The sequence below is a fragment of the Rattus rattus genome, chromosome 2 (genome assembly GCF_011064425.1).
Source record: "Rattus rattus isolate New Zealand chromosome 2, Rrattus_CSIRO_v1, whole genome shotgun sequence".
NCBI lineage: Eukaryota > Metazoa > Chordata > Mammalia > Rodentia > Muridae > Rattus > Rattus rattus.
The window spans coordinates 186,829,686-186,839,305 of record NC_046155.1 but is presented as its reverse complement, the minus strand read 5'-3'; positions in this window follow the sequence as shown (position 1 = coordinate 186,839,305).

Sequence of the window (9,620 nt, the reverse complement as noted above, 5' to 3'; positions counted from 1 at the left end):
TAACTGTAGACACAGGGCAGGGATATGTCCCGACTTGCTGTACTTCTGATGGCCACCCTTGGCCTTACAATTGTTCCTTACAATGCTTTTGCTAAAACTAAGTTTTTTTGGCATACCTTTGAATTGTCTTTCTTTAATTTTAAAATTTATTTTGATTATTGTTCTTATTATTTTCTTCCTTCTGCTCTACCTGGGTTCATTCTTCTGGAATCCCCTTTTCCTTTATTTTTTTTTAAGTTCTATGTTTTATTTATTGCTTCCTAATAATCATAATTCATTGATCTTTCTAGTTGAAACATTTAACGTTATAGTGTACCCTCAATCCCAACTTAATTATATGTTTTTAATATCTTAAATCCAAGCAATTTCTAATTTTCATTGTAATGTAGTATTTGATTCAAGGTTATGAAAATTTTAACCCTTTAAAGGTGCCAGTAATAGCAAAGTATCTTGGCTCATGTCTGTAGTTCCAGAACTCAGAGGGGCTGAAGCAGGAGACTTGCTGAGTGTTTGAGGCCATCTTGGGCTACATAGTAAGTTTCAGATCAGTCTGGATTACATCATGGTATCCTGTCTCAGAAGAACAGACAAACAAATTGCTAATCATATTAGCTATTTTAGTTATGAAGATAATTTTTATGTTAGGCATGAAAAACCATTTCTCACAGTAGCAATTGTTACCGTGACTATCTTCTAGAAACCTTACCAATGCATGCTTTGTGGCCTAAAGTACAATACAGGCTTTAAAAAATACATGTGCACTTGAAAAGAATATATAATTCAACTGGACAGCGTGCGTTGTACATACATACTAAATCAGCTTTTAAAAATGATTTAGTTATTCAAAAAATGTGGTGATTTTTTTTCCGTTGTGTTTTTTTTTTCATTTACTGAGAGAAGTGTTAACAATTTATTCAAATGATAATGGTTTGTTGGGATGGCTTTGTTCTGTGGGAGTTTAGCCAGCGTCTTCTGAAGCTGTATTAACCAGCACATGCGTGTTTAAGTGATTGTGCCTTCCCTGTGGCTGACTCTATCAGTGAGTAGTGACTGCCTTTTGTGTATCTGTGCTTTTGTGTGAGAGTAATTCCTTGTCTCTTTCATTGCTAATTGAATGGTATGCCTTTTCCCCATACTCCTTTTTGAAATTCTCCATGTTCTTGTTTTTAGCAATATCTCTGTAGCTAAGTTGTACGATTTCAAACCAGCTTGACGATCTGTTCCTTAACTGAAGGAACTGTCATGTTAATATTGATTGTATGTTTCACATTTTAAAAAGTAGGAGATATATTTTTTAAACACTAAAAATTACAAATTGACCTTGCCTCTTTTTTTTTTCCTGGAGTTGAGCACCAAACCCAGGGCCTTACACTTGCTAGGCAAACGCTCTACCACTGAGCTAAATCCCCAACTCTTGACTTTGCCTTTTTTTTAACAAACTAATAACCAGCTGGCATTGGCTGGACACAGTGGAGGGAAATGTGAGCTTCCAGGATGAGAAGCAAGGGGCCGCTCCATTCAAGGAGCAGGCGGTGAGAGGACTACACCCACACCGATCCCTGGTTCTACAGGTCCTAACAGGATACAGAGGGACCAGAGGGATGCTGGGCTCACACCAAGCTTAGGGGACATAGTAGTTTTGGACACAAGGTAAGTTAGCCTACTCTTGTCCTGGAGGGAACTGTGACTTCATTTCTCCACGTTGTCTCCTGCATATCATCCCGGGAAATGGCTAGTAGGACGCAGAGGCACTCTGGGCAATATTGGTGGACTCCCAATCACAACTTCCTTTCTTATCCAATTTCACTTCTTTTGCACTTTTTCTCATGTTACATGTTTGCTTTTTACCAGTGATCACCTTGGATCTGTATTTTTATTGATTATTCTAGAGACTTCAACGTATGCACTTTCACCTGAAATTGTTTGGCTTTTTATAGTCATCTCTAGAAAAACACAAAGACAAGGCTCGATCTCAGATCATGAGATCACGTGTGTTCTAATTTATCTTTTTAAGTTACATTTGTTTGTTAGTGTGTGTGTGTGTGCGCGTGCATGCATGTGTGTGTCTCACCGTTCGGGGGTGTTCACTCACTGAAAGGTGAGTGTATAGAAGTCAATTCTCATGAGGCCTGGTGATCAAACTTGGGTTGTCAGGCCTGCCAGCAAGCGCCTCCTCCCACTGAGCAGCCCTACCAACCCTGCGTGTGCCAGTTTTTAAAACTTGATTTAAATAAATGCCGTATACAATATTTTAATTTCTGTCTATCTAGTTCTTACGTGGTTAGCGTCACTCTTAAGATTTTCATTGGTTGCACACATCCCCATGTTGCTTCTGAGCAAATGTCTTTCTCATTCATGAAAATTAATTGCTTTTGCAAGGAGAGAATTTGAGGCCGAAATTGTTTCTTCCATTTAATCTCTCTGTATTTTATACAAATCACTCCATTCTCTTTGGCTCACGGCTCAGAGGGGGCCGTCTTTGAGATAGTGACTTCTTCCCTCAACTGAGAAGTCACCCATAGTCAAATCTGTCTGTTTTCCTGCTTTCCTACTCTTGTTAACATGCAGGATTTAGGTGTGAGGTTCTTTCTGTTTAATCCTCCTTGGAATTACCAGATCTTTGTAAGACACTGGTGGGTTTTGATCCGTTTTGAAGCGTGCCCATCAGTTTGACTTTTCTTTTGTCTTCTCTCACTGAAGACTGGGAGCTTACTCCCTGCCCTCCCTCAGCTCCTATTGTCGTTCACATTCTGCCTGAAACACTTCCAACTTCTCCTTTACCAGCTTTTTCTAGTGCTTTCCTTAAACTGATGTTTTCCTTTTTTTTTTTTAATGTTCTAAGCTGATCTATTTATCTATCAGTTTTTAAGATAAATTGTTATAGTTTTAGTCTTTAAGTTTTACTTTTTTTTAAACAAACATGCTTGGTCATTTCATAACATCTAGTTTCCTTGTAATTCTTTAGATTTCCCCAGAGGCATCAGTGAGGCCTATTCTGTGGGACTCTAATGTAAATTCATCCCCTTGTCACCTCCACTGACATGTGGTCACAGGGAGTCTATCAGCTCAAGACCATGAGAGCATATGCTGTGGGGTTCCGTGTTTATCATGGCATGAGTTTGACGGGCACGTGTCCAGCAAGCACATACATGTACTTCTGAGTAAGCATTACATGTTCTCCACCTGGACCTTTAGAAACAAATGTTGTCACCTTTGGCTTCAGACCAGCATCTCCCCTTGCTCCGGGTTCACCTGCTCGCATTTAGGGACACCATCTTTGGGACAGACTAACATCACGTCTTACCTCGTGTGGCCCCTGGTGCTATCTCCAGATTCTCTGTGGGAAACTTGACCTATGTGGCAGCTCTTCACGCTGGACCTCAGGCCCAGCTCTGAGTCAAGAAGATCAAATACTGTTTTAATCATTATTTGTGTGTTTCCCAGAAAGACTGGACCGACACATGTCTTCGAACATACGGCTTAGAATTTTCCACTTTACCTCATCCTCGGTCCTGATCAGACAGTGTATGTGTGGGGTGCCACCCCCTTCCACCTCATGGCTTTCAGAATTTCTGTATGCCCCCTCTTGTTCTGTGTTGTTCTGTTGGTGCCTGTGAAATATTTTTAAATGGTGAAGATCTCTATCAATATATATATAAAAAACCTACCAAGGAATTTACATTCTCTTTTGAACAGATTCCAGATTTTTTTTTAGACCTTTCTATTATAAAAAGCTTTTCCCCTCCCTTTCAGGTTACAGGACCCTTTCCTGCTATAGTTTCAACCTGCTTCCTGTTTCCTGCTACCCCCAACCTGCATTCAGGGTCCCTCTATAATTCATGTCCAGACTTGGGGGTGAGAGGAAAACTCCTTTTCTCTTAGTTAACTGATTACCCTCCTCATTTTGCCTGGTGTCTGTCTTCACTGCAGAGAGTGGGGTTCTGTCTGTCTGTCTGTTGGATTAATGGGTTGCAGAGATAAAGCCCTTTATAGGAAGTGACTCTCTAGAGAAGCCAAACAGGAGTAGAATATAGGCCCTGGTTTAGTGTTGGCACAAGATGTAGGCAAGGCCGTAGAAAGCTGCAGACAAAACAGAGCACCAAGCAAGGACCAGGGAGAGCCCATAGAGTAGAAGGCAGAGATAGGGAGACCAGGAAGGAAGGTCCAGGCAGAGGCCAAGGTCTTGTCACGTTGGACTCTAGCAGCTCACCTGGCAGACAATGCCAACAGGCAGGCAAAGAGCCTTTGTCCTTCAAAGGCTCCAACTATGCTCTGAGGAAGATTCCCTGTTTAGAAGGCATTGGGAGCTGTGGGTGGACCTGCTGGCCTGCTTAGTTTGGTGACAGGGTGACAGGAAGTGGTGAAGGTTGTATCCAGCGAATTGTATCTGGCAGAATTTGTGAGACAGGGTTGGAATGGAGGGGTTTGAGGATGTTTGCGAGTACAGGTGACCCTCCTGAGGAACCTCTTAGATCTGAGTGGAGAGGCTGGGAAACTAAGGCTGACTCTTACTTCGGGAGCGGGTTGGATTCAGTGATAGAACCTGGTAAAGACCGCACAACTTAAACTCAGTTTCAGCAAACGTTGGATCATGTGATCTCAAAAGTTTAGAAATGCAAATTGGGAGCCTTCTTCCCACCCCCGGATGCTCACGCATAAAGCATGTGTATTTGTTTGGGACCCTGCTCTTTGCCTGCTTCACTCTAACCCCCCTCTGGTGAACAGCACACCTATGCTGGCCATATCTAACTAGTGTCAAATGTCACATCTTTCCTCCCTTCGTTCTGTATCTGATCAGTCACCCTTGTTGTCTCCTGCCCGTAATCATGTTTGCACATCTTGCTTTAATTTCCGTGGACATATTACATTTGGTCATCTTGTCATCTGCAGCAGACACTTCCCCTAGCTGCGTTACTACACTCTGACTCTGGGTCTGTTGCCTTGGACTCATGTGGGTTTCTTTGTGATCTGTGGTTAGTGGCAGCATGCCTGTGTTCCTTGGTTCCACGTCTGAGGGATTCTCTGCTACCTGGCTTTGTCTAAAACAGCAGTTCTCAACTTGTGTGTCATGACTCCATTGGCTCAATTGACCCTTTCACTGGGGTTACATATTAGATAGCCTGCATATTTATAGATTACCTCTCCGTCAGTGAAATGAGCCAATTCAGGCCAGATTATACTATATTAAAGGTAGGTTTAGCGGTGAGAGATAGGAAAGGAAGAGAGAGAAGAGAGACACCTGAGTGTCTGGATAGATAGGAGGAGCCTCTGGGGAAAGGGCAGCGCAGCCTCTGGCCTGGCAAGTTTATGGTTGGGGGCAGGGTATGCCAGGTAGGGACTGAGAGATACTGGGAGAACCTGGAGGCTAAGTCTGTTTTGATACATAAAATATGCACCTCAGCCGCTTGTCCCAGGGGGACCAAACACATATTAGAGATTTACATTACAATTTATAACAGTTGCAAAATTACAGTTATGAAGTAGCAGTGAACTAATTTTATGATTGGGAGACACCAAAACTGTATTGCATGGTTGAGAATCGCTGGGCTAGAGACTATGTGTGACTGTTTATGTTGGACACGCAGGCACAGCCTGTCTGTTTTCTGCCTGAGCTTTGGTCATTGGGGTCGTCGCACAATGGAAGGACTGGATGTGTCACCAATGCTCATATTTCTTCCCTCACCCATTATCTTCTGAGCTTCATACATCCAGGGACCAAGAAGAAAACCAGGGCTTGAGCCTGGTGCTGGGAAGGGTGATAGGCAGGATTCAGGAGGTCCAAGGGCGTTTGTATAATCAGGAGTTGGGGTTCTGCTTTGTGGGTGAGGAGGTAGGGGCCTATGAGGTCTTCAGCAAGGAGGGCAGAACTATTCATGTCGGACACAGAGCTCGCTGCTGCCAGGGTGGTGTGGACAGGCGTTAAGTTCTCAGGAGGCTGAGGACAGCAGCAGCTCCGTAAGGGTAGTGTGCAAGGCTGAAGATGCTCAGAGTTAGATTTGCCAGGATGGGCTCCTCAAAGTCCCCAGTGCAAAGTCTGTCCAAAGTCTGCCTTGGGACCCCTGCCCTCTTCCCTCCACACAGCAGCTGGCATGTGAGCTCACGGATGGAGTGGTCTTCGGGACCGTGCTTTCTGGCTCGTCAGCTTCTTCGCTGTTATCTGGCCAACATGACCTTGTCTTCTGGGGTGAACACAGGCTGCCTCTTGTTTCTCATCTGAACCAGAAGCTCCCAGAGCTTTTCCTACCATGCAGATTCACCTGGTGAGCACAGCCTGGGCTACCTTTCCCCTGGGTCTCCAGGCTTGGCACTGGGTGGGTGGGGGGGCACAGCAGCAATCAATGGGGGCAGGATAATGACACCGCAGCTCCCAGTACCAGCTGTCACTCCCTCCTAGTCACCGTGTTTCTTCTTCCCTAAGTCACATTCAAATGTGTGCAGGAGAGAACTGATTAATAATTTGGGAATCACAAAAATAAACAACACACAGGTGTTCACACCAGAGGCAACTGGTCTCGGTTTACTACAATTGTTTTTTTGTTTTTTGTTTTTTGTTTTTGCCATCACAGGTCTTATTTAAATTTCGATTTCATTTTCCCTGTAGTTTTAAAATTGTCTCTGCTACTTCTTGATTATTAGATATTATTTACTACTTTTTAAGGAAGCTAGATATTTCAGTGTGAAAATAATCCCAAACTTTAACAAAGGGAGTTGCGTTTGCTCCTCCCTCGGAAGTCGCAGGGGTTTTTGTAGGCCCAGTTTGGAATGACATTGTGTCCAGGAGCTGCCCTCTGTCCTCGCACTCACATCCTGCCATGTTCTGGAACACCATAGTTTATTCTCTGTCCAGACACTCTCATCCCCCCAGGTTGTCATGGATCTTTTCTTATGGAAATGGTTTCCACTTTCCAAGGATTTTCTACTCTGCACCCTGTTGGCAAGAGAACGTTTTAAAATGAAGATGCATTTCCGTGTGTATCATCCACTACTTCTTAAATGTCTCCTTTGTTTGGGAGAAAAATGTCTTCCAACTGTCACTCCTTAAGCTCCGGCTTTGGCCACACAGTGAGGCAGGATTGCCAATTTCTTTGCCCCCTGGGGTAGGGGGTGCTCTCTTTCTCCATCCCTCCCTCTTCTTACCTGGTCTGAGAAGCCATGCTCCATACATTGCTCTTTCCACTTCCAGAGGGACCAAGCGTGTGCTTCCTCAGAAGCTGGCGTGTGCCCGAGTCACAGAATACTCATTTTCCGACAGGTCTTTCCCAGGCTGTGGTTCTCTGGAGAGAGAACAGTGCTGAGGCGTGAGACCAATCCATGCCCTGCTCGGGGTGAATTCACATCCGCGAGTCTCCTGTTCTGCTGCTATGGCGCTTGTCACAACTCCCATGGTAGTCTTTCGGCATCATGGCTATTGAAATAAGCTTAAATAATTTTCACAAAAATTTGGATTGGATAACTGGACATATCTGGATAAACCAACTGAGCAAAGAATGAATGCCTCGCTTAATGTTTTCAAATTCTGCTGAAAAAGGGAAAATCTGGTCAATGGAGTTCTTTTTTCCCCATGGAAATAGTTCTCAAAGAAGGTTGGCCGCAGAATTGGTTAATACAGCAGCTTAACAGGATGATTAGAGGACCTGCATTTCCTAGTGTTTATCTGCATCATGTTTAGCCTGACAGCTGGGTCCCTCATGGTTACAGGACAGCTGCGCAGCTCTAAAATCACGTTAGCACCTAGAGACAGAAGAGCTCGTTCCTCTGCTTTGCCTCTCTTTTATTCTCTCACTCTGTGAATGCAATTGTTAAAGGACGACGACGAGCTGTTTTCCCTTCCCTCCCCAAGCTCCAAGACTCAAAGAATATTTACAAATACCTAGGCCATACAGTTAGACTCGTTCCCTGACTGTCTAATAATTTAACATAACCCATTTATATTAATCTACATTCTGCCACATGGCTAGTTACCTCTGTCCTCTTCAATACTCACCAGCAACTCCTCCCGTGCCTTGTTCTATCCCAGAATTCTTTCTGCCTTTTGGATGTCCCACTTTCTCATCTACCCTCTCTTATAGGCCGTAGCTTTTAATCGACAGGAGATGTATCCATACAACACACCAGTTCCCCCTTTCCCTGTCAGTCTCCTGAGCTGGAGACACAGGCATGGGAAGGCATGGCCAACCAGTTGGCCAATCTGCTTTCTTTTACTCTCCACAGGGCTTTACCTGGTTGTTTCTGAGGTGTTGCCCCCCTCCCCCAAGTCCTCAGCATGCATTATGCCTTAAGGGGAGGAAGGTGCATTGGAAACCAGTACCCCTTCCCCCACTTCTTGGTGTGTGGTATTCACTGTAGATGTGCCCTGACAAATTCCAGGGCAGGCATGACATCTAGAGGGACTGGAGACACTGAAATCTTCAAAGAAGTTGCCGGGATTAGTATTACTGTGCACCTCTGTGCTTTTCAGTGGGTTCCAGCTACCGAACTCCTTCTCCAGCTCACATGGCCTTCAGCAAAGTGCTAAAGCCACAGGAAGTCAGCTTGGCTCTAGGTGGACAGAGCTGATGCTGCCTTGGTTTTCTCAGCTTGAAGCATTCTTATCTTCTCCCTAAATCTCACTTCTGCTAACTACCACTGAGCACTCCTGGCTCTGCCTGGCCTTCGCTGCAGCCTTCCACCCTAGCTTTGGAATGTAGCTTGCATAACTTGCTTCTGAGCTTCATTCCCAGTGTTTCGGAGACTTTCTGGCTGTCCAGAGTTCTTATTAAATTGCAAGCGATCTCAGAAGTGGTGAGCTCCTGAACCTAGTTGACGTGGCTCAGGGGCTCCCTAAGTATAGAAAAAGAGCCAAGATCAGTTTCCTGGGAGTGAAAGCAGAGTGATCAGAGGAACCACTAACCATTGTGAGCCGAAGCCTCTGCCCTCAGCTCTTCAAGGCCTTGTCAATTCAGGAGTCCCTGAGTCAAGACTTCATGAGGAAGGACCATCCCTGCCCTTAGGCAATGTAAAATAATAAACATTCCAAGAACAATTAAAAAGGTTTGCTTAGAGGGCCTGACCTTAGCCCTCCCTTCTGATTTCATCCTCAAAAGGTCCCTCAGGGAGTTCAGGCAACACGGAGATACTGTGGTCAAGTCACAAGTCACAAGTCACAAGGCACAAGCCTCTGGTGAAGCTGCAAACCCTTACACTGCATGCAGCTTATCTCTGGAGCCCCACGAGAGTAAGGTAGCAATCCCTAAAAGCTCTCTCTAGATGGGACTGACTCCCAATCCAGGTGAAATTAACCCCTTGATGTCTTCCATGACATGGTGGGCTTCCCAGCATGTTGGGTCTTCTGATTCCTGTGTTCCTTTTGACTACCACCAGCCTGGGAGGGCAAGTGTTGAGAACTGCCTGGTGGGCTGCATTTCGTGCAGGAGAGGCAATCTGTTTTCTCCAGAGTGGCCACAGATGCGGAAGTCAGGCCAAGAGAACTGTGATCAGGTAGGTACCCCACAAGCCCGCTGCTCTTTTTTAATCTGCTTCTACTCTGCCACAGGGCATAGTACTTTATTAACCTCAGCCTTTCTTTTTGTGTGTCTAGGAAGGATTATTTGGACTTAGGTTAAAGCAGGCTCTGGTTACTC